Below are 20013 nucleotides of genomic sequence, written 5' to 3'. Positions count from 1 at the left end.
TTGGTATTCCTATTCTTTCTTATTTAGGATCAGTGCTGAAAGTGTTAGACTTGTGGCACTCCTGTTCTTATATTTCTTCTTTTTTTTAAGGGGCCTCAACAAAAAAGCCAGCCACTCCAGGAGTAAAGAACCACATGGTGCTGGCCACAGCCCAGGAGCTTGCATTACAAAAAAAAAAATGTGTTTGTTTATTTTTATTTTTTAGAGGTCGCAAAGGAAGCTCAGAGGTCACAGTCGCGACCTCTGGCGACCCCTAATTGACATCCCTGGTGGCTAAAAGCAGTCTTGGTTAAGACATGTTCATTACACCAGGAGATCCTACAGATCAACAACTAAGCCATTATCTCCTAGAAGACTTCTCAACAAGAGCACACATGTCAAACCTCCCAATGCAGGCTGTCTCCCGGCTTAACTAATGACAAGGCCAATGTAATCCTATCGGAAAAATACATTCTACATAAATAGATGCTGTGGTGAAATCTCCCTTTCAGGGGATCCCGAATGTTGGCATGTCTGCAAGCATGAGGATGGTAACCAAAAAGCTAAATAACGCAAGCATTTTAAATCAACTGCAGCGTGCGGCAGGAGTGCGTGTTAGCCCCGCTGTTTTTCAACCTTTATATAAAATGTCAAAAGAACTGGTTGATCCAACGATTGATGTTCCTAAGATGGCCAATCAAAAGATAGGCCTATTTTTTTTTATACACGGATGATGCTGTTCTAATGGACAAAACAAAGCATGCCCTTCAAACGCTGTTCAATGGATTGAACACCTACATGGGCGACAATGCCCTCAACATTAATGTGGGGAAGTCAAAGGTGATGTGTGTTGGCAGTAGTAAACCTTGAGGGAATGCTATATCTGTAGAAGGCAGAAACCTGGAATGGGTTACTATGTTTCGATAACTAGGGGTAACGATTTCCTGTCATCTGAAAAGGGCCTCACACAAACCTGGAATGGGTTACTATGTTTCGATAACTAGGGGTAACGATTTCCTGTCATCTGAAAAGGGCCTCACACAAACCTGGAATGGGTTACTATGTTTCGATACCTAGGGGTAACGATTTCCTGTCATCTGAAATGGGCCTCACACATAAAGCAACAAAGGCAAAGGCATCCCAAATCAATGGCTCAATATTGAGGTATGGCATGAGATTGGGTGGATTACCATTAGAACATATTCACCGAATGGATGCGGCTAAATCAGCGCCATTACTGTGTGGAGTTATAATCCCACTGATAAACCCCAAGTAACCGGAACTCAGGTCCTAAGGAACATTATGGGTGTGCCGCATGGTTTCCCTGGGTGTTTGCTAGATCAAGAACTAAATTTGTCCTATGTGGAAGATCTCGTAGCAATACAACCTCTAACCTATTGGCTACGACTCGAAGAGAACCCGCACTTGTCGGTGACTAGAACATTGGCCAAATATCTAATCACCTGTAACTACTGTGGTGTTTCTCCTTGGCTAAATTAAATCAAACTATTTCTCCATTGACTTGGTCTTACAGGACTTGAGGAATCAGTAGTCGGTAATGCCTGTAAAAGGGAGCTAGTGGACATCTTCCTTTCGTATAGAGCAAATGCCAGGAGGAAAAGTGAACTGCAGAAGCAAAGTGGGTCATTTTATCATAATACCATCTCCCCACCAAGCACTAGGCCAGGCTATCTCCAAAGGCTCGTAACCCGAAGGAAGATGGCAATTATTATACGTTTTAGGGCAAATGTGCTGTTTACAAGGGATATGGTGCCCCCCTCGCTGAACAGTTGTATTACCGGAAGGAGTTGTGTTTGTCCTGGTAATGATAGGAACGATTTACAGCATTTCTTATTTTTTGTCCTATTTTTGCCATTTTGAGGATTTCTTTTTACTCCTGATATTAAGGGCACACGGAATAACGCATGTTCAATCAGTCCTCAGGTTTCTTTGACAGTTCCTGACCCATTGATAGTTCAAAGTATGTATTTGTACATTGAAAATGCCCTTATGGTGCGCAGGCAGTTATCATGAACTTGTTTTAATGTTTGTTCATTTTAGAAGCCATGTACATGGGTTTTAATTACTAGAATTTGTTTCCTTTTTAGATTTCGTTTTTTATATTAATTTGTATATTCTTTAAATGTATATCTTCTGAATAAAGGTTTTATCTCTCTCAATACTGATCAGAAATGACACTGGTGCAACCTATGCAGCATTAAGGTAGCTGTTGCTGTGTGACAGAGCTACCTCAAAGAGATCTCGGGAGGGTCCGTTTGCTGTAGGGAGTGGCATGAACTGGGTGGAAAAGGCCATAGATATTAGCATGGTCATTAGTGAGTGATAATGAACGAAACATTGCCCATGGGCTGTGTGTCCCTTCTCTGATCTCCCTCCTATCTGTACCCCAATGCAATAGGTTTGGCTTATAGGTAGCGTTAGAACACCACCTAAATCCCAAATTAAAAATGATAAAATGCAAATGCCCTCATGTGAATATCTACCTCAGTCACTTGACCTGATAGTAACATTGGGGCTTATTACGAGTTTGCCGGTATACAGTAAAAGTGGCAGTAAATCCAGTTACCGTCACTTTTACTGTTCTGAATTACGAATTGGAGGCAATACCATTGCCGGTTTTTCTGGCGCCGGTATTTCCATTTCCGGAAACACCAGCGCCGATAATACCAGCAATGCAATATCCATTGACGGAACAACCAGCACTGGTATTACCGGCACAACAGTATTATCGGCCGATTACGAGTTTGGAATTGCCAATAACACTGCCGTTATTTATTTTTATTGTATTGGACATTTATAGAGCGCTTATACACAGGTGTTTCCAGGAGCTCAAATTGGCTGTTAATACTGGCAAAAACAAAGCGGAGATGCCTAGACCTGAAATCCGGCAGTGAATGCATACAGGCAATGGAAATGAGGGCACGGGTGCACCTGAAGTGGGAGAATGGAAGACCAGGCTCCCGTCCTTCACCTCTCGAGCTTGGCCTAGAGGGTCACGGCCCAGACACCCGCCGCGAGAAGAGTTCGTCCAGTTACCAGACGACCAGGTACCATGGTACAGGAACATACGGATGTGTCCACCTGCCTGCCCAGCAGCCCGCACTGACCGTGCCGACACCTGCGGCTCGGATCAGCTAGACTAAAAACCACACGTCGTTAGAGATGCCATGACGACCTAGACAACGGGAAGCACATCTGTATAAATATACACACTTAACATTCCCACACCAATCTACACGAAGAATATACTCAGTGCTCTGACGTAGGCGACAGGCATATTCACGGACGTGCATCTTTATTATTTTTACATAGGCTTTCAGAGTACAGAAACGCAAGACGCATCATGAACTCATCTATAACGCTTGCTCATGCTTCCCTTGAAACCTGTTACCACCGTGAGAGGTATAATGGAAACACGATATTGGTCATGGAAATATATGCCACTATAATCTAAAGCACCCATGCACGAAATGGATCACTTATGCACCAGGCCCAAGTAGGCCTCAAGCAAGAGTTCCGTGGACATTAACAAAGCAAAAGTCAGGTTGCTGATCCTGCAGAATGAGCCTGGTGGAGCACACAGCCAAGGTCGCAATGTTGCAAACCCACATCCAAGAACAAATCATCAAAGGCACGATGTTGCAACCTCACACTCCGCGTACCAACGTTAGAATCATATCTACAAATTAAACCAGACACACAGTGGAAAAACAATATTAATTGTGCAGAATTCTGCCTCAAATACGGTCCCGCCTCACGTGACCAAGCCGAACCTGACGAGATGCCAAAACCCAGGAGAGACAGGGCGTCTGGGTCCCGCACTACGAGACACAGGCCGGGACACTTGAAAGGCTCCATGGACACCTGCTACAGTGGGAACGGTCAGCTCCCACCTATGAATAAATCCTCACATTGTCTGCATGAACCCATATTGAAACATTGTTGCAAACACGGGTACACCGAGAGCTGGGAACAACGGTGGTCCCAGGCTGGGGAGCTCACGGATGCACCAATCAGAACATGGGGCTCTTATCTCACACGTCATTAACATTAGCCAATCCTCAGGGGTCTTCATGTAACAATTCTTATGTATCTAATTGAAGGGACAACCCAGATATACCACCTGACTACACCTTGACCACTAATATCATTCTCTATATGTGTACTATACTAACCCTACCACTCGAGCAACCAATTACGAGTGGCGGTAGGTTTTTGTTAACTTTTTGAAGTGACGCAAGTAGCGCGTCATATTACAGTAAAAAGGGCCTGCGAGCCCCACGATTGTGTGTGTGTCAGGACGAACGCGTACGCTCCTTGACCCATCCCTGCCGTTTGCATAATAAACAGCAGAAGTTGCCTTGCTCCTTGTGTGTGCCTCATACTCTGTCTCGATCCGAGATATACACGGGAGGAGTTGGGGCCTCCCTGCCCGGAGGTCTGCGGGCGGCCCGGCCGACCCCGGCAGAATTTCCCCCCGACAAGTTGGAGGCACTGCTGAGATCTGTTTAAGATCGACTTTTATTTTTAATTTTTCCAGGCACTCCCGTTGCGAGGAGGCCCGGCGGCGCGGCCCCCTCTGCCGTTGCCCCCTTCTGAGGACTACAGGACCATCGCGGAGCTGCGAGAGGACCGGACAGCGCAATCCGGATATTGGCCCTCGGGAGCCGGTTGAGAAGTATCCCGCCCGCAGTCGGCGAGTGTCCAGACGTGGTCCAGACGAGGGGAGGTGGCGAGCCGCTTGGAGGGGTGCACGCAGTCGAGCGGCCCTGCATCGAGAGAACTTGGTGAGCATGACACGCACAACAAGCAATGCGAAATTGTGAGGGAGGGGGAGGAAGTAAATAAGGGAGGAGGGAGGAATTGTAAAGTGGCGAGGGTTTAGTTGAGTGTTGATAATGGAATGAATGGTAGCGAAACGAGTGCGAAAGCAGGCGGCTAACGTTACGCGAAAGAGGGGGGCGGGGCACGAAAACATCACGTGAAACAGCTCGTAACAGTGAGCTAACGTTACGCGAAAGAGGAGGGCGGGGCACGAAAACATCACGTGCAGCAGCTCGTAAGACACTGATTGGCCTAAATCGCGACTACGTGTGAGGATGGGTGTGTGGTTTCCTACGATTTGATATTTATTATTGAATGAGTAGATGAGGTTCCCTATTGTTCGAGCAAGAAACTCGATAGGTAGATGACGTTTCCCTGTGGGCGGTGGCTAGTTACGTAGTTGCCCAAAACGGAAGATAATTGGCTGGTTAAGCCCTCCTGTTGAGGGGCGTATCACACGCGAGGCGACGCAGCGTGCGCAGTCCGGTTATAGTATTGATGAGATTACCTTGTTCCAGGAGAGACAGGAAGACAGCTGTAGGGTTAGCGGGGTAGATTACAAGTGTATTTTGAATTTAAAGAACATAACACGAATATACCAGTAGCTCGAAGAAATCGGTGACGTCACCAGTAGGGATTTAATAGGATATCGTGAGCACAAGGAACCTTGGGTTCGAGAGTGGTGGGGAGGAGAAGTATGATAAAGGAACTGATACGGAGATAAACTATAAACCAGTGGATCGAAAGAAAAAGGGGAAAGGGGCGTGGCTGCGCACGGAGAACGCCGGCCACGGCAAGTGTAAAAGGGGGAGGAGAACGGAGAAACAGGACAACTGTATAAGATCGTCGTAAGGGGTACGCAGCCGCAGGGGGCTGCGTGCGCTTCGGCCGCAGGGGGCCGTAGGGGAAGGAATATAATATAACATCACATTTATTACTATTGCATAATTTGTCAAAGGATTGTCGTAAGTCCCCACACTTGCGGGGCGAGGTAAGCAATACAAGGTTGTATATTGTAAATTGGTAGTAAGGGGAAGGGTAACAAGGGGAGTACAACCATGTCATCCGGGAGAGGGTCATCAGGGAGAGGGTCGGGAGGGTGGGGGAACACCCTCACTACCCCACTACAGCACATATGCACCACACTGCCACCACACAGGGAGAAGTTAATTAAGTACAGCATAGAGTGGACCCAGGGGACAGACAACAAAATGTTAACACCATGGCCGCCTAACGGTAGTTTCGATCCATATGCCCAACACTCACTACTGAACCATCTGCACAATACATACAAGGGGAAGAAGTTGGCAAACCACGTGGAGGTGTTTAACTTATGGAGGATGTTCCAGGGGTCTCGACCAGGACCAAATGGAATGTTCACTATGGGGGAAACACCGGAAGAAAAGGAGATTAAGAAAGAAGGAACGGGTGGGGAAAAGGAGTGCGAAAGAACAAAGAATACGGGGAACGAAAGACAGGGAGGAGAAAAGATTGATAAATTAGACGACATAAAAAAGGAACCGAGCAATGAGATACCCATAACACCGGGAGTGAAAACAGAGGGAGGAGGGTTGTACCCTTTAAGAGAATTAGGAGAAATAGAAGGACGGTTAAGGGCGGCTGAAGGATACTCAAACCCGGCATACAGCCCTCCACCATATGTAGCTCATGGGAAGATACCAATGGGGGAAGGGAGGATTAGAGAAGAGCAGACTGTAGAGATAGGAGAGGATGAGTGGGTAGCTGCACAGATATTGTTGAAATTACGAGGCTCACTAACTGGAGAAGAAAGGGAGGCGGTGAGGAGAACAAACGAGGATAGTACCAGAGAGAGTGAAATGAGGGGAGAGGAACTACTACGGCAGAAGGAAGAGATTTTGGAGGAAAGATTAGCAAAACTAAGGGAAGAGCAGAATGAACTGATCAAACAACTTGAGAGGGAGGAAAGAGAGAGAGTGAGGAAAAGGAAAGAAGGTAAGGACGAATTGGAAAGATTAAGGGAACGAAGCGAGGAACAAAAGAGAGAAGCTGAAAGGGTAAAAGCAGCAGCAGATAGGGTATCAAGAGTAGTGCTGAGAGAGAAGAAGAAGGAAGAAGAAGAAAAGGAAAAAGAAATGGAAATATGGAGGAGGAGGATAATATCTGAGACAGCTAAAAAATATGAAGAGGGGAAGGTAATAGAGAGCATAGTAGAAAGAGAAAGGGTGAAATGGGAAAGGAAGAGGGAGGATGAAAGGATATTGGAACAGATGAGCAACGAAGTAATGGAGGAATTAAAAAGGAAAAGAGAGGAAAATAGTAGGGAATTGGAGGAAAGAAGTGAAGAAGGAAGAGAAGGGAGGGGTAAAGAGAGTGAAAGATGGGGAGATGTATATAAAAGTAGGGAGGTAGCAACGACATCAGCACTAGGGGGGACAGTTGGTAAAAACGAAAGGGGAGAAAGAGACCTAATAGATTTAAAAACAGTAACAATAAAAGGAAAAAAGGCAGAGTGGGGGGTGGAATTTATAAATGATTTTTGCAGTGAGGAGGAAGAAGGAGTGGAGAAGGATGGAAGAAGGAGTGAAAGGGAAAGCTTAGATAAACTGTACCTCACTAGAACAAACATAGATTCGCCCTGGATAAGTAGAAGAGGGGAGGAGCTGGAGAGAAGTAAGGAGGAAACGAAAAGAATAGAGGAAACGCAAACCAATGAAACCACGCCACCAACATCTCCATCACGCCGCCCTCCCACGTCACTACCTACGTGTTCAACCACCGCACGCTCTCTGCACAGAATAAAGCTCGCGCCCTTGATGAACGAACTAACACCGTATGCATGTCGGCTTAGGGACCTCCCTAGTCGCAGGCAAGACAGACAAATAAACATACCCTTATTGAACACAGGAAATGATGAAAGAAGGGGAAAGGAAGAAGAGGGAGGTAGGGGCAGAGGTAGTAAGGAAGAATTTGAAGTAGTAAAAGAAATGGGGGAAGAGGAGGGGTGTGAAGACTCAATATCATGGAGCGTAAAGGGTGACACAAGACAGAATTTAATGCCACTGCTGGAGAGAGGAGGGGTTAGACCACAATATGTACCTTGGAAACATACGGATAAGGAAAATATAAAATGTAGGCTCCCATCACTAAGTGGAGGTGCGGGTAAGTGGATATATGAAATGGAAAAACACACCGCAGGACAGAAACTAGCAGTAGGAGATGTGAAGGGCCTGTTAATATCAATATTAGGGGATAGAGCGGATGACATTTGGAAAAGAGCGGGATTCCATGGGGTAACAATAACAAACACATCGCATGATGGGGCACCATTTGCAAACTGCAGACATGCGCTATGGCAGGCACTGAGAGTGCAGTACCCAGACACCTCAGACATAGGAGCCATTACTTCCCGTAAGATGGGTGAAAATGAGGATCCTGTTGATTATATCCAGGACATTCAAGAGAAGTGGCGCATGGAGACTAGAGAACAATGGGACAAGACACCAGCCATATTTTATCATATACTAGTACAAGGGCTCCCAGAAGGAGTTCAGAAACAGCTAAAGAAAGTAGTAGGAATGGAAGCAAAACCATGGCCAGAAATACAACTGACTATAGTACATCACTGCAGGACATGGCAAGGAAAGATGAAACAAAAGGAGGAGGACAGGAAAACAGAAGAGGCCAAATTAGTACAGAAAAAACTTACTAAATACACAATGGAAGGGGCACTAATAACTACGCCCACACCAATGACCCAAAGCCCAACGCAAGTAGTGGCTGCACAAGATCCAGCTCAAATAGCGCCCCCACAAGGTGTAATACAGCAAGTGCCGCCTCTGCAATTACACACACCGAACATGGGAGGAGGGTACCCAATGCAAGGAACTGGGTATTATAGTTATAACAGAGGGAGAGGAGGGTTTATGAGAGGGAGAGGATATGGATATAATACCCAACAACAGGCTGGGGGACTCAGGAATAACTACTCCACAGGGCAACCCGTATACCAAGACAACGCAGGGAGCTTCCCATGGCAAAACAGGGAACCACCCGTGTGTTGGAGCTGCGGAATATTAGGACACATGTCACGTACATGTAGGGTCAGGCCAGGAACACCAGCATGGAATGAGCAAGCACAACCTAGGATATCACAAGAACAGCAGGGCATACAACAGCAGCAGATGTCACAACAAGGGAGTGGCCAACCACAACAACCACAACAGCAACAAACCTATTCACTGCCACAACAACAAATAACACAGTATCTGCCACCGCCACAACAACAAGTAGCGTTAATACAACCACCACCACAAAATGAACGAACACAATTGGGTGGGGTGACGGTGTTGGGACACAACCCTTACACAGGGAATGGCCAATCATTGTACCCCCAATAGGACAGCCCACAGACGGCCTTGGTGTGTCCCATCCTGTCAGTAACACCTAATAGTGCGGAGGAGCCACGCATAGAGGTAACGATAGGTGACAAAAAATTATCATTTCTTGTTGACACCGGGGCGACCCGGTCTTGCATAAGGGAAGGTAAATTTAAGATGTCAGGCGAAGCCATGAACACCCAAGGATTTTCTGGGGCTAAAGGGTTGGTTCCATTTACTGATAACGTTCCGTTATCTATTGGAGATTATGATCTGTCAGTTCCACTTTTGTATTATAGTGCCTCGCCAGTAAATATACTGGGGAGGGACATAATGAACAGGTTGAACATGACGATCTCGTTTACAGAGGATGGCATAATTTGCTCTACTCCAGGGATTAACATGCTCGCAGCACGACAGATTTTGCAAGCATACTGTGGACAGACAGCGATTAGGGCGGAGCCAGTAGATGGCGAGATATTTCAATATGGCACTGACATGGCATTTGCATGGATGCCAGGGATAGAAGGGAAAATATGGAGGAGACCAGCAGCCTATCTATTCCGACCAGAAACACCAGGTAATGAACTAGAAGGGAAGGTGTTTGCAGTGGACATTGAGAGCATTATTGCAACAGCTGATTATGTTGCTGTGCACGCCCAAGATAACGAAGGGAGAGCTTGGAGGGCGGTGATAGCACTAGCAGAAGGGTGTAGGCTGACCCAGGTGTCAGATGAAGAGCTGTTCTCAGAAGAAAAGGAAGAAAATGAAATGGTGTTCATGATGAGCGTAGAAATATGGCTAAGAGTGGCTCACAAACAAGTAGCACAGAAAATTGCAATGGCACTTGAGGCACCCGCAGGCACCCCAGTCCCATTTTTTAAGGAGGATATGTCAAAGGTGCCCAAATCATTATGGACTATTAGCCCTTATGACGTAGGATGCATAAAAAGCATAGGGGGTGTAAGGATAAAGTTGAAAAAGGGTGCCATATTACCAAGAGTGAAACAGTACCCATTGTCAAAAGAGGCAGATGAGGGCATATATGAAACCATAACGGCCCTTATAAACAATGGCATATTGGTCCCCTCAGAATCACCATGTAACACAGCTGTGTACCCGGTGCGCAAGGCTAAAGGGGGGTCTTGGCGCTTCATACAGGACCTCAGACCCTTGAACAACATAGTAGAAGCAGAGTATCCAGTAACAGCAAACCCGGCCACAATATTGTGTGGCATTCCGGCAGAAGCATCACGTTTTACAGTGATTGACCTTAAAAATGCTTTTTTCTCAATACCATTACACCCAGACTCACAAGATTTGACAAGCTTTACTTACCGAAATACAAAGTGGAAACATACCAGATTACCACAGGGGTATTGTGAATCACCCTCAATTTTCAATAGAGTAATACAGATGGATTTGGGTAACGTTGAGGTGGAAAGCACAGTGTTACAGTATGTGGATGACATAATAATTTGTAGTACAAGCGAAAGCAAATGTAGACAGGACTCCTTAAAAATGTTGACAATATTGGCTGAGAAGGGGTATAAGGTAGACATGGAAAAGATACAATACTGTCAGGAACAGGTACTTTACATTGGCCAACTGATATCTCAACATGGAAGAAGGATTGCACCACAAAGAGCACAGGCCATCTCAAGCACTCCCGTGCCACAGACTGTGAGAGAACTACAGCAATTTTTGGGGCTGTGCAACTACTGTAGAGCATGGGTATTTGATTACAGCTCATACATAGGACCCCTGCTTGAGGGTTTGAAGGAAGCAAATAAAGGGGAGAAAAAGTTGGGATGGACTATGGAAATGAGGGAGGCATTTGACGAATTAAAAGACGCAATATCAACTGCTCCAGTACTGGCATCCCCAGACTATGAGCGGCGCTTCTTTATTTTCTCACATTGCGACTCAGCAGTGATGAAAGCAGTATTGGCCCAAAAAACTAGCATGGGCTATAAACCAGTAGCATTTTACAGCGGTCACTTAGACCCTATAATGTTAGGCCAATTCTCTTGTGAACAAGGTCTCGCTGCAGCTGCTTTTGCAGTAGAAAAAGCATCAGCAATAACTATGGGGTGTCCAACTACACTATTTGTGGAACATGCACTATTTGCGATATTGAATAAACCTAAGTCCACACTAACAACACAGAGGGCATCAGGTTATGAGATTATTTTGTCTAAAGCTGAACTAGCAATTGTTAGATGTAGCACGGTTAACCCTGCAAGGTTCCTAGCAGAGGTAATTGAAGAAGGAGATTACGCCCACGACTGCACCCAAGTAACTGAACTATACTCATGTACTAGGAAAGTTGAAGAAAACGCACTAGAGGGAGGTGAGCTTTTGTTTATTGATGGGTCATCAACTATTGATCAAGGAGATGGGATTAGAAGGACTGGGGCAGCTGTAGTAAAAATGATGGAGGCGCCGGTGTGTGTGGCTATGAAGTGTGTACAATTACCACAGCATTACTCTGCTCAAGCGGCGGAACTCGTTGCACTCATACTGGCATTAAAGGAAAGTTTTAATAAAAGAGTAACTATATATTCCGACAGTGCATATGTTACATCCACTGTCCACTCAGGGCTATCAAAATGGAGAAGAAGAGGGTTTAGGAGAGCTGATGGCACTCCAGTACAACATGCCCTCTTGTTGGCTGAACTAATTGAAGTAATAAACGATCCCCAAGAACTAGCCCTAGTAAAATGCACCGCACACACCAATGGAGAAGACTATGTATCAAAAGGAAATGCAGCAGCAGACGCACATGCGAAATATGCTGCATATTTTGGAGAGATATGGAACCCCACAGACTCACAGAGAGGGAGAGGGAGGGGAATAGCGAGGGAGATGTTAATAAGAGAAGGGTACACCCATCTCCCAGCCACACAGATTATGGAGCTACAAGCGGCTGCACCAATGGCCGAAAAAGAAGTATGGGTGAAAAGAGGATGCACAATGTCACCAACTGACGCACTATGGCGCCAGGGTGGCACTGGGAAAGTTGTAATACCGTTGGCACTGTTAAATACCGCCCTGAGCCAATTACATCACCCTGCCCATACAGGCAAGGAAATAATTGCAGCACGAATTAGAGAAGATTGGTTTTGTCCCGAGTTAACCTCTCATGTGTCAAATTTTATCAGCAATTGCCTCACATGTCAACAGTTTACGGCCGGCCATACTTTAAAAGTGATAAGAGGTACAATACCCCGGCCAGAAGGGCCTTTTCGGCACCTTCACATTGACTATGTTGATATGATCAACATCTGTCAAGGCAATAGGTATATGATTGTAGTAGTATGCCCATTTTCTAGGTGGATTGAAGCAGGGCCCTGTTCACACCCTGATGCGTTTAGAGCAGCCAAATTCATAGTAAGGGAGGTCTTCCCCAGATGGGGAGTGTGCGAGGTGTTAAGATCAGACAACGGGCCCCATTTCGCAAACGAAATGTTCCAGCATATCACATCCCTGCTGAACATTAAACACAAATTTGCATGTGCATACCACCCACAGGCTAATGGTGTATGTGAACGCCTAAATGGCTTATTGAAGGAGGCAATTGCTAAAATACAACAAACAACAAAGAAAAGTTGGTTGTATTGCCTCCCGTTAGCATTGTTTGAACTTAGAAACAGGCCAGGGTCCGACCACCACCTCACCCCACACGAAGTGGTTACTGGACGCCAAATGCGCCTTCCCCTAACACCAACGTCAAGGGCATTCACCGACCACGAAAGTTCAGCGAATGTGTTAGGTGATGAAATGTATCAATATGTGTCTTCTTTGATTACTAGTGTCGTGTTTGTGTCTCAACAGCTCGAGCGCATACGGGGCGGGTCCACCAGCAATCAAGAAAAAGACGGAAGTACGGAATTGGGAAAGGAGAACTCCTGCAAACTTGCCAAAGGTGACCACGTACTACTTCGCAATTTCAATAGAAGGTGGCATGAGAAGAGGTTCACTGGCCCCCATCTGGTAGAGGACGTATCAACAAGAGCAGTAAAACTAAAGGATAAGCGTGCATGGAATCACCTACATGATGTAAAGATCTACAAACTGCAGACCCGCCCCAGCGCCAACGACAGAGCAATTGGAAGAACAGCAACCACATCCCCTACAGCGGAAGAAAGTTCAACCACAGACAACGACCCAATTGTTCCCTCGGAGACAATAACTGACGAAGAAGGGAGTGATCCCCATACTGCCCACCCCATGATCACTCGCTCAAAGAGTAAAAATACTTCCGCCATTTGAGCACAAACCCCCCCCCCCCCATTAACTGCTAAGTACAGTTGTAACTAAAACTGAAGGACATGATTGCACTAATACACATGTAAACACGTGAATGTTCTCTTTTTTCTCTCGCACATACAGGAACTGCGTAATATTGTATTGTTAAGAAGACTAATTAACAAATTCAGTGTGCAGGTGTAAATGGTGCTGCCAGACGATAACTACCCAGAAGAATTGTCACACCAATTTGTATACGAAATAAAGAGGCCAACATACTTAAAAAGGAGAAGGGTACGTGTGTACTACACAGCCTTCCTCCTGGCCATAGAATATCACATGCCCCACCTCCGCCCATACTTGCCAGTCCTAAAAGACCCATCACTTAGAGTAGCGTGGGAGCAGCTCTTCGCCTGGGCACTGAATGACTACTTGATAGGGAGAGCTTAAAAGTAACAAAACTAACATCTAATAACCAGCACTTTTGAGAATTTTCAGGCGGGCAACTGTAACGTCGCAAGAATAAGCTGCCAGGACCGCAGCAAGGTAAGAGCAAAATGCCGGTGAAATTAGCATATGTAATAAAAATAATAGGGATTTTTATGATCACCGGGTTCTTGGCTGCTTCTGTCTGGCAGTACAGCTATGCTATTGATTTTATTGCTGCACCCAAACTTAATATACCCCCGTCCCCTGCTGCAACAGGTGATACGTCAGGTGGTAATAGTAATTTTGCACCCAAGCAAAATAGAGTTAAACGCAGCACATACTCAGACAATAAAGGTATTGATAATTATGTACAAGACTCAGCACACGTCACAAACAACATATGGTACCAACACATGACCCGCATTGGTAAACAGACAACTGAGGATAGCTGTTACGTTTGCTCATTAATACCATACGCCATGAGCGCTTCACGAACATTTGTTGCCACAGAAATAGATGAAAAAACAGCACAGTGCGTAATATATTTGGCCCTGTTCCAAACAAAAGGAAGATTTCAAGGAACAGTAGTGCACATGACATGGAAAACACGAGACTCATACCCATATGAAAACAACTTCCTCAAGACCTATCTAAGTTATCACAAGACCAGTTTACATGCTGAAGCATTCAGGTACATAACAAGTGGCCCTGCAAAAGGAGAAACAAAGAAGGTAACACTGCAGTACCTACCATGTGATTGGTACGCCACTGAAGTTCCGGGTAAACAAGGATGCTGGGAAAGGCCGCTACTGACGATAACAGGAAAGGTGTTCCTGGGCAACAGCTGGGAGATAGGAGTGATTGGCAGCAACATGGTAACAAAAGAAACTATCTCAACTATCGAGACACACAATCATCGATGTTGGACGACGTGGATCAAGTATGTACCAATGCTCACATGGGTAGAAGAAGATGAAGACCCGATAACTATACTACCATTGACTGCACCCAAAGTATGCTATCAGCATAAAGGAGAGGTGGACGTAGGATATAACACCAATTGTGCAAACGTGATGGAGTTACCTGAGGGGGGAGCGGGAACAGCAGTAATAATGGACCATTATTGGGCCTGTGGGGAAAAGGCATATCATACATTGCCTCCCCTGTGGAATGGTGTGTGCACAATGGTACACGTCAATGTGCCATCACTAGTGGTACCTAAGAAGCATGTCGATGTGGCGAAATTTCCTAAAATGGATGAAGGGGATAAGAGAAGAAAGAGATCTGCACCACTCCAGAAGGAGCAAAGAAACAGGACCAACAGCAATGATACTGTCCTAAACAGGAGAAAAAGACAAGGAGAGCCATTGACAGGAAATTACCTGTGGGGAAGATCGGAAACGGAACTAACATCAATACCGCCAGAACATAGACTATTCAGCAGAGCAGCAATGTTCTTCTCCTCAATAATACATCCGGGACTGCAGGCATACGCAAACGCAAAATGGCTCCAAATAACAAGGTGGGAACTAATGATGACCATCAATTCAACAGTAAATGGGTTCAACGCAATTAAAGAGGAGCTGCGAGCTGTAAGGATGGTTGCACTCCAGAACAGATATGTATTGGACCTCCTCACAGCAATGGAAGGAGGAGTTTGTGCAAAGATAGGACAATCTTGCTGCACGTTCATACCTGCCAACGATGCTGACAATGGTACGCTGACAGAAGCAGTTTCACAATTGGCCCAGATGCACTCCAAAATGATGGACGAAAGTAACGGTGTGAACAAGGATAAGAGCTGGTTTTCACTATTATGGTCATGGATGCCATCTTGGCTGTCAGATGGACTGAAAATAATAGTGGGATGTGCTATTTTGGCTGGAGCTGCCCTGATAATAATTAGGTTTTGGAAGGCCCGGAAGGCACGCACGACTGACGAGTTGCTGGAAATGGTGGGAATGCACCCCTTAATGCCAGCAGATGACGGCCAGCATACAGGTGTGATAATACAAGAAAGGGAGAAGTTGCGCACCCAAATTATCACCAATCATCTAGACCCACCATCAGTGAAGATCGAAAACCCAAGGAACCCCCGGAGCTACATAGGAAGATGGGTATACTGTACTCCTGGAGGGACATGTGAATACATGTATTGGTCATTTGAAGATCATGTAAACCATTATGGACATCTCGGCGGGATAACTAAGATATGGAGGGTAAGAGGAGATAACGAGAAGGATATGTTTGTGGTCGACAAGTCGACCAGAGGGGGGACTGAAGTGGGAGAATGGAAGACCAGGCTCCCGTCCTTCACCTCTCGAGCTTGGCCTAGAGGGTCACGGCCCAGACACCCGCCGCGAGAAGAGTTCGTCCAGTTACCAGACGACCAGGTACCATGGTACAGGAACATACGGATGTGTCCACCTGCCTGCCCAGCAGCCCGCACTGACCGTGCCGACACCTGCGGCTCGGATCAGCTAGACTAAAAACCACACGTCGTTAGAGATGCCATGACGACCTAGACAACGGGAAGCACATCTGTATAAATATACACACTTAACATTCCCACACCAATCTACACGAAGAATATACTCAGTGCTCTGACGTAGGCGACAGGCATATTCACGGACGTGCATCTTTATTATTTTTACATAGGCTTTCAGAGTACAGAAACGCAAGACGCATCATGAACTCATCTATAACGCTTGCTCATGCTTCCCTTGAAACCTGTTACCACCGTGAGAGGTATAATGGAAACACGATATTGGTCATGGAAATATATGCCACTATAATCTAAAGCACCCATGCACGAAATGGATCACTTATGCACCAGGCCCAAGTAGGCCTCAAGCAAGAGTTCCGTGGACATTAACAAAGCAAAAGTCAGGTTGCTGATCCTGCAGAATGAGCCTGGTGGAGCACACAGCCAAGGTCGCAATGTTGCAAACCCACATCCAAGAACAAATCATCAAAGGCACGATGTTGCAACCTCACACTCCGCGTACCAACGTTAGAATCATATCTACAAATTAAACCAGACACACAGTGGAAAAACAATATTAATTGTGCAGAATTCTGCCTCAAATACGGTCCCGCCTCACGTGACCAAGCCGAACCTGACGAGATGCCAAAACCCAGGAGAGACAGGGCGTCTGGGTCCCGCACTACGAGACACAGGCCGGGACACTTGAAAGGCTCCATGGACACCTGCTACAGTGGGAACGGTCAGCTCCCACCTATGAATAAATCCTCACATTGTCTGCATGAACCCATATTGAAACATTGTTGCAAACACGGGTACACCGAGAGCTGGGAACAACGGTGGTCCCAGGCTGGGGAGCTCACGGATGCACCAATCAGAACATGGGGCTCTTATCTCACACGTCATTAACATTAGCCAATCCTCAGGGGTCTTCATGTAACAATTCTTATGTATCTAATTGAAGGGACAACCCAGATATACCACCTGACTACACCTTGACCACTAATATCATTCTCTATATGTGTACTATACTAACCCTACCACTCGAGCAACCAATTACGAGTGGCGGTAGGTTTTTGTTAACTTTTTGAAGTGACGCAAGTAGCGCGTCATATTACAGTAAAAAGGGCCTGCGAGCCCCACGATTGTGTGTGTGTCAGGACGAACGCGTACGCTCCTTGACCCATCCCTGCCGTTTGCATAATAAACAGCAGAAGTTGCCTTGCTCCTTGTGTGTGCCTCATACTCTGTCTCGATCCGAGATATACACGGGAGGAGTTGGGGCCTCCCTGCCCGGAGGTCTGCGGGCGGCCCGGCCGACCCCGGCAGAATTTCCCCCCGACACACCCAATGCACAAAGGAAGAGAGCAAAAAGGCCACACCTTCCCCAAACACACTTCCCTACACCACCATGCTGACACTGGTCTCTGTCAGCATTGACATGCAGCTGCTCCAGGTCAGAATAGAGCTACAGGGGCTGGAGGACCACGACAGGGAACATGAGGCAGTGGAAAGGAGGAGGGTGAAGGAAAGGAGGAGACACCAAGCAAGGCGTGCGCTCATACCCCAAGTAAGGGCCTCACCATGGATCCTCACTGACATGCACATCCTCTCCCTGCCCCGCGTCAACAGAGAGACTATTGCAGATCTGCTGAACCTGATCCAAGAAGACATAGGGAGCAGGATCGGCATCAGGATAGTCATACTACCACTGGTAAAGCTGGTGTATCTGCTGAACCTGATCCAAGAAGACATAGGGAGCAGGATCGGCATCAGGACAGTCATACCACCACTGGTAAAGCTGATGTTGCTCCTGCACTTGAGAGCAAACTGCTTGGCATCTCGCAGCCTGCTTTCCCTACAGTGCTGTGTCAGATGCTGGACGCACTCCTGCACCATGTGGGATGTCGCATTCCAAGTCCCACCTCCCTGGCACAGGTGAATGCTATGAAGGCAAGATTTTACACCATGGCACACATGCCCCATGTGGTAGCAGCCCTGGACTGAACCCATATAGAGTTGTTGGCACTCCAGGCATCAGAGGAGGTCTACAGGAACCAGAAGCAGTTCCTTTTTCGCTCAATGTCCAGGTCACCTGTGATGCAGACCTCACCATCACCCACTGCTGTGCCCACTTTCCAGGATCAATCCATGATGCCATGGTCCTGCAGGAACAGCACGCTGCCTGCATACACGGAGGGGCACAGAGGCCAACAGACCTGGATATTGGGTGAGTACATGTTCCATCAGAAAAACCTTGCTGTACAAGTGACATGCAGCGAGGGAGGGAGGACCAACACATAGAGATTACATGCACTGACAAGGACCTTTACATGCAGGACCCACCCGCACACCCCACACATGACAGGCTGCAACCCACAGGAGTAGGATATGACTCACAATGTAGCAGTGGATGACCAGGCCATGCTTTCCTAATAGGCTAGCCACACACACTGGACTACAGATACCAGAACGCAACATTACACATCTCACAACATGCATGGCTGCAAACGAGGGGGATGGGGGGAGTGGCTCGCCCACCTAGGGGTGTCCAAAGTATGTCCAGAGGGTGCCCCAAGAGTCAGGGAAAAAGGTTGAAGATGACAGTTGGCAACACAACCAATGAACAAGGTTACTGTCCATTCAAAGTAAAACCACACAGTTCAACAATACACAAGGAGATTAGTTGCTCCAACGACAGGATGAAATTCTGAATGGCCTGCCCACCCCCAGGCACCCTTGGTGTGAGCCAAGGGGGGTGGGGAACGACTAGGTGTAGGGATCCTTGGGTGTCCGTTATGTAAAGGTCTGAAGAGCACTGGCATACATGGAATGACATTCTGCTAAACTGCACCTGAGGGACATGACACTGGCATTTGACATGGCATGTACTCAAGTCACCATGTATATGAATCCATCATGGAATAAACGCAGGTGACCTGCACATGTAACCCAGACTCCCATCAGCGACCATTCAGGGGAGAAATGCACAGGCCCAAACTGCCCACCAAGGCATGCTGCCCTGTCAATCATCCCCTGACTCCCATCAGTAACCATGCATGGGAACAATGCACAAGCCCAAACCGGCCACCAAGGCATGCCGCCCTGTCAATCATCCCGACTCCCATCAGTAACCATGCATGGGAGCAATGCACAGGCCCAAACCACCAACTAAGGAATGCTGCCCTGTCAATCATCGGCCATGAAAGCAACAAATGTTGGCTGTGAGCAAGATGTACCGCGACAGACTGAGCAAAACCGAGTAGATGACTCCACATGCAAGGACTGGAATTTGAAATAGGGTTGTGCAACGACTCATGGGACCTGCATGCACAGATGGTCTATCGAGATGCTGCTGTTACAGGCAACGCATCCACAGATCATCATGATTGACACCTATGTCTTTTCCCCTTGCAGGTGACTCTGGATAGCCGCAACCTCCATGATTTATGACTCCACTGAGGAATCCCCAGACGCCACAGAAGGTGGCATACAAACAGGCACATGTCCGGACCAGGGTGTCTGTTGAGCACACCCTTGGCCTGTGGAAGGCTCGCTCCCGATGTTTACACCGGCTGGGGGTGCACTTATGTATAGGCCCGACGAGGTGGGACATATTGTGCTTGCATGTGCAATAGTACACAACATCTGAATTCAGCGTAACAT

Source organism: Ambystoma mexicanum, chromosome 3q (genome assembly GCF_040938575.1).
Source record: "Ambystoma mexicanum isolate Mex_15411 chromosome 3q, UKY_AmexF1_1, whole genome shotgun sequence".
NCBI lineage: Eukaryota > Metazoa > Chordata > Amphibia > Caudata > Ambystomatidae > Ambystoma > Ambystoma mexicanum.
The sequence above is the reverse complement of the archived record's forward strand: the minus strand, read 5'-3'. Positions refer to the sequence as shown.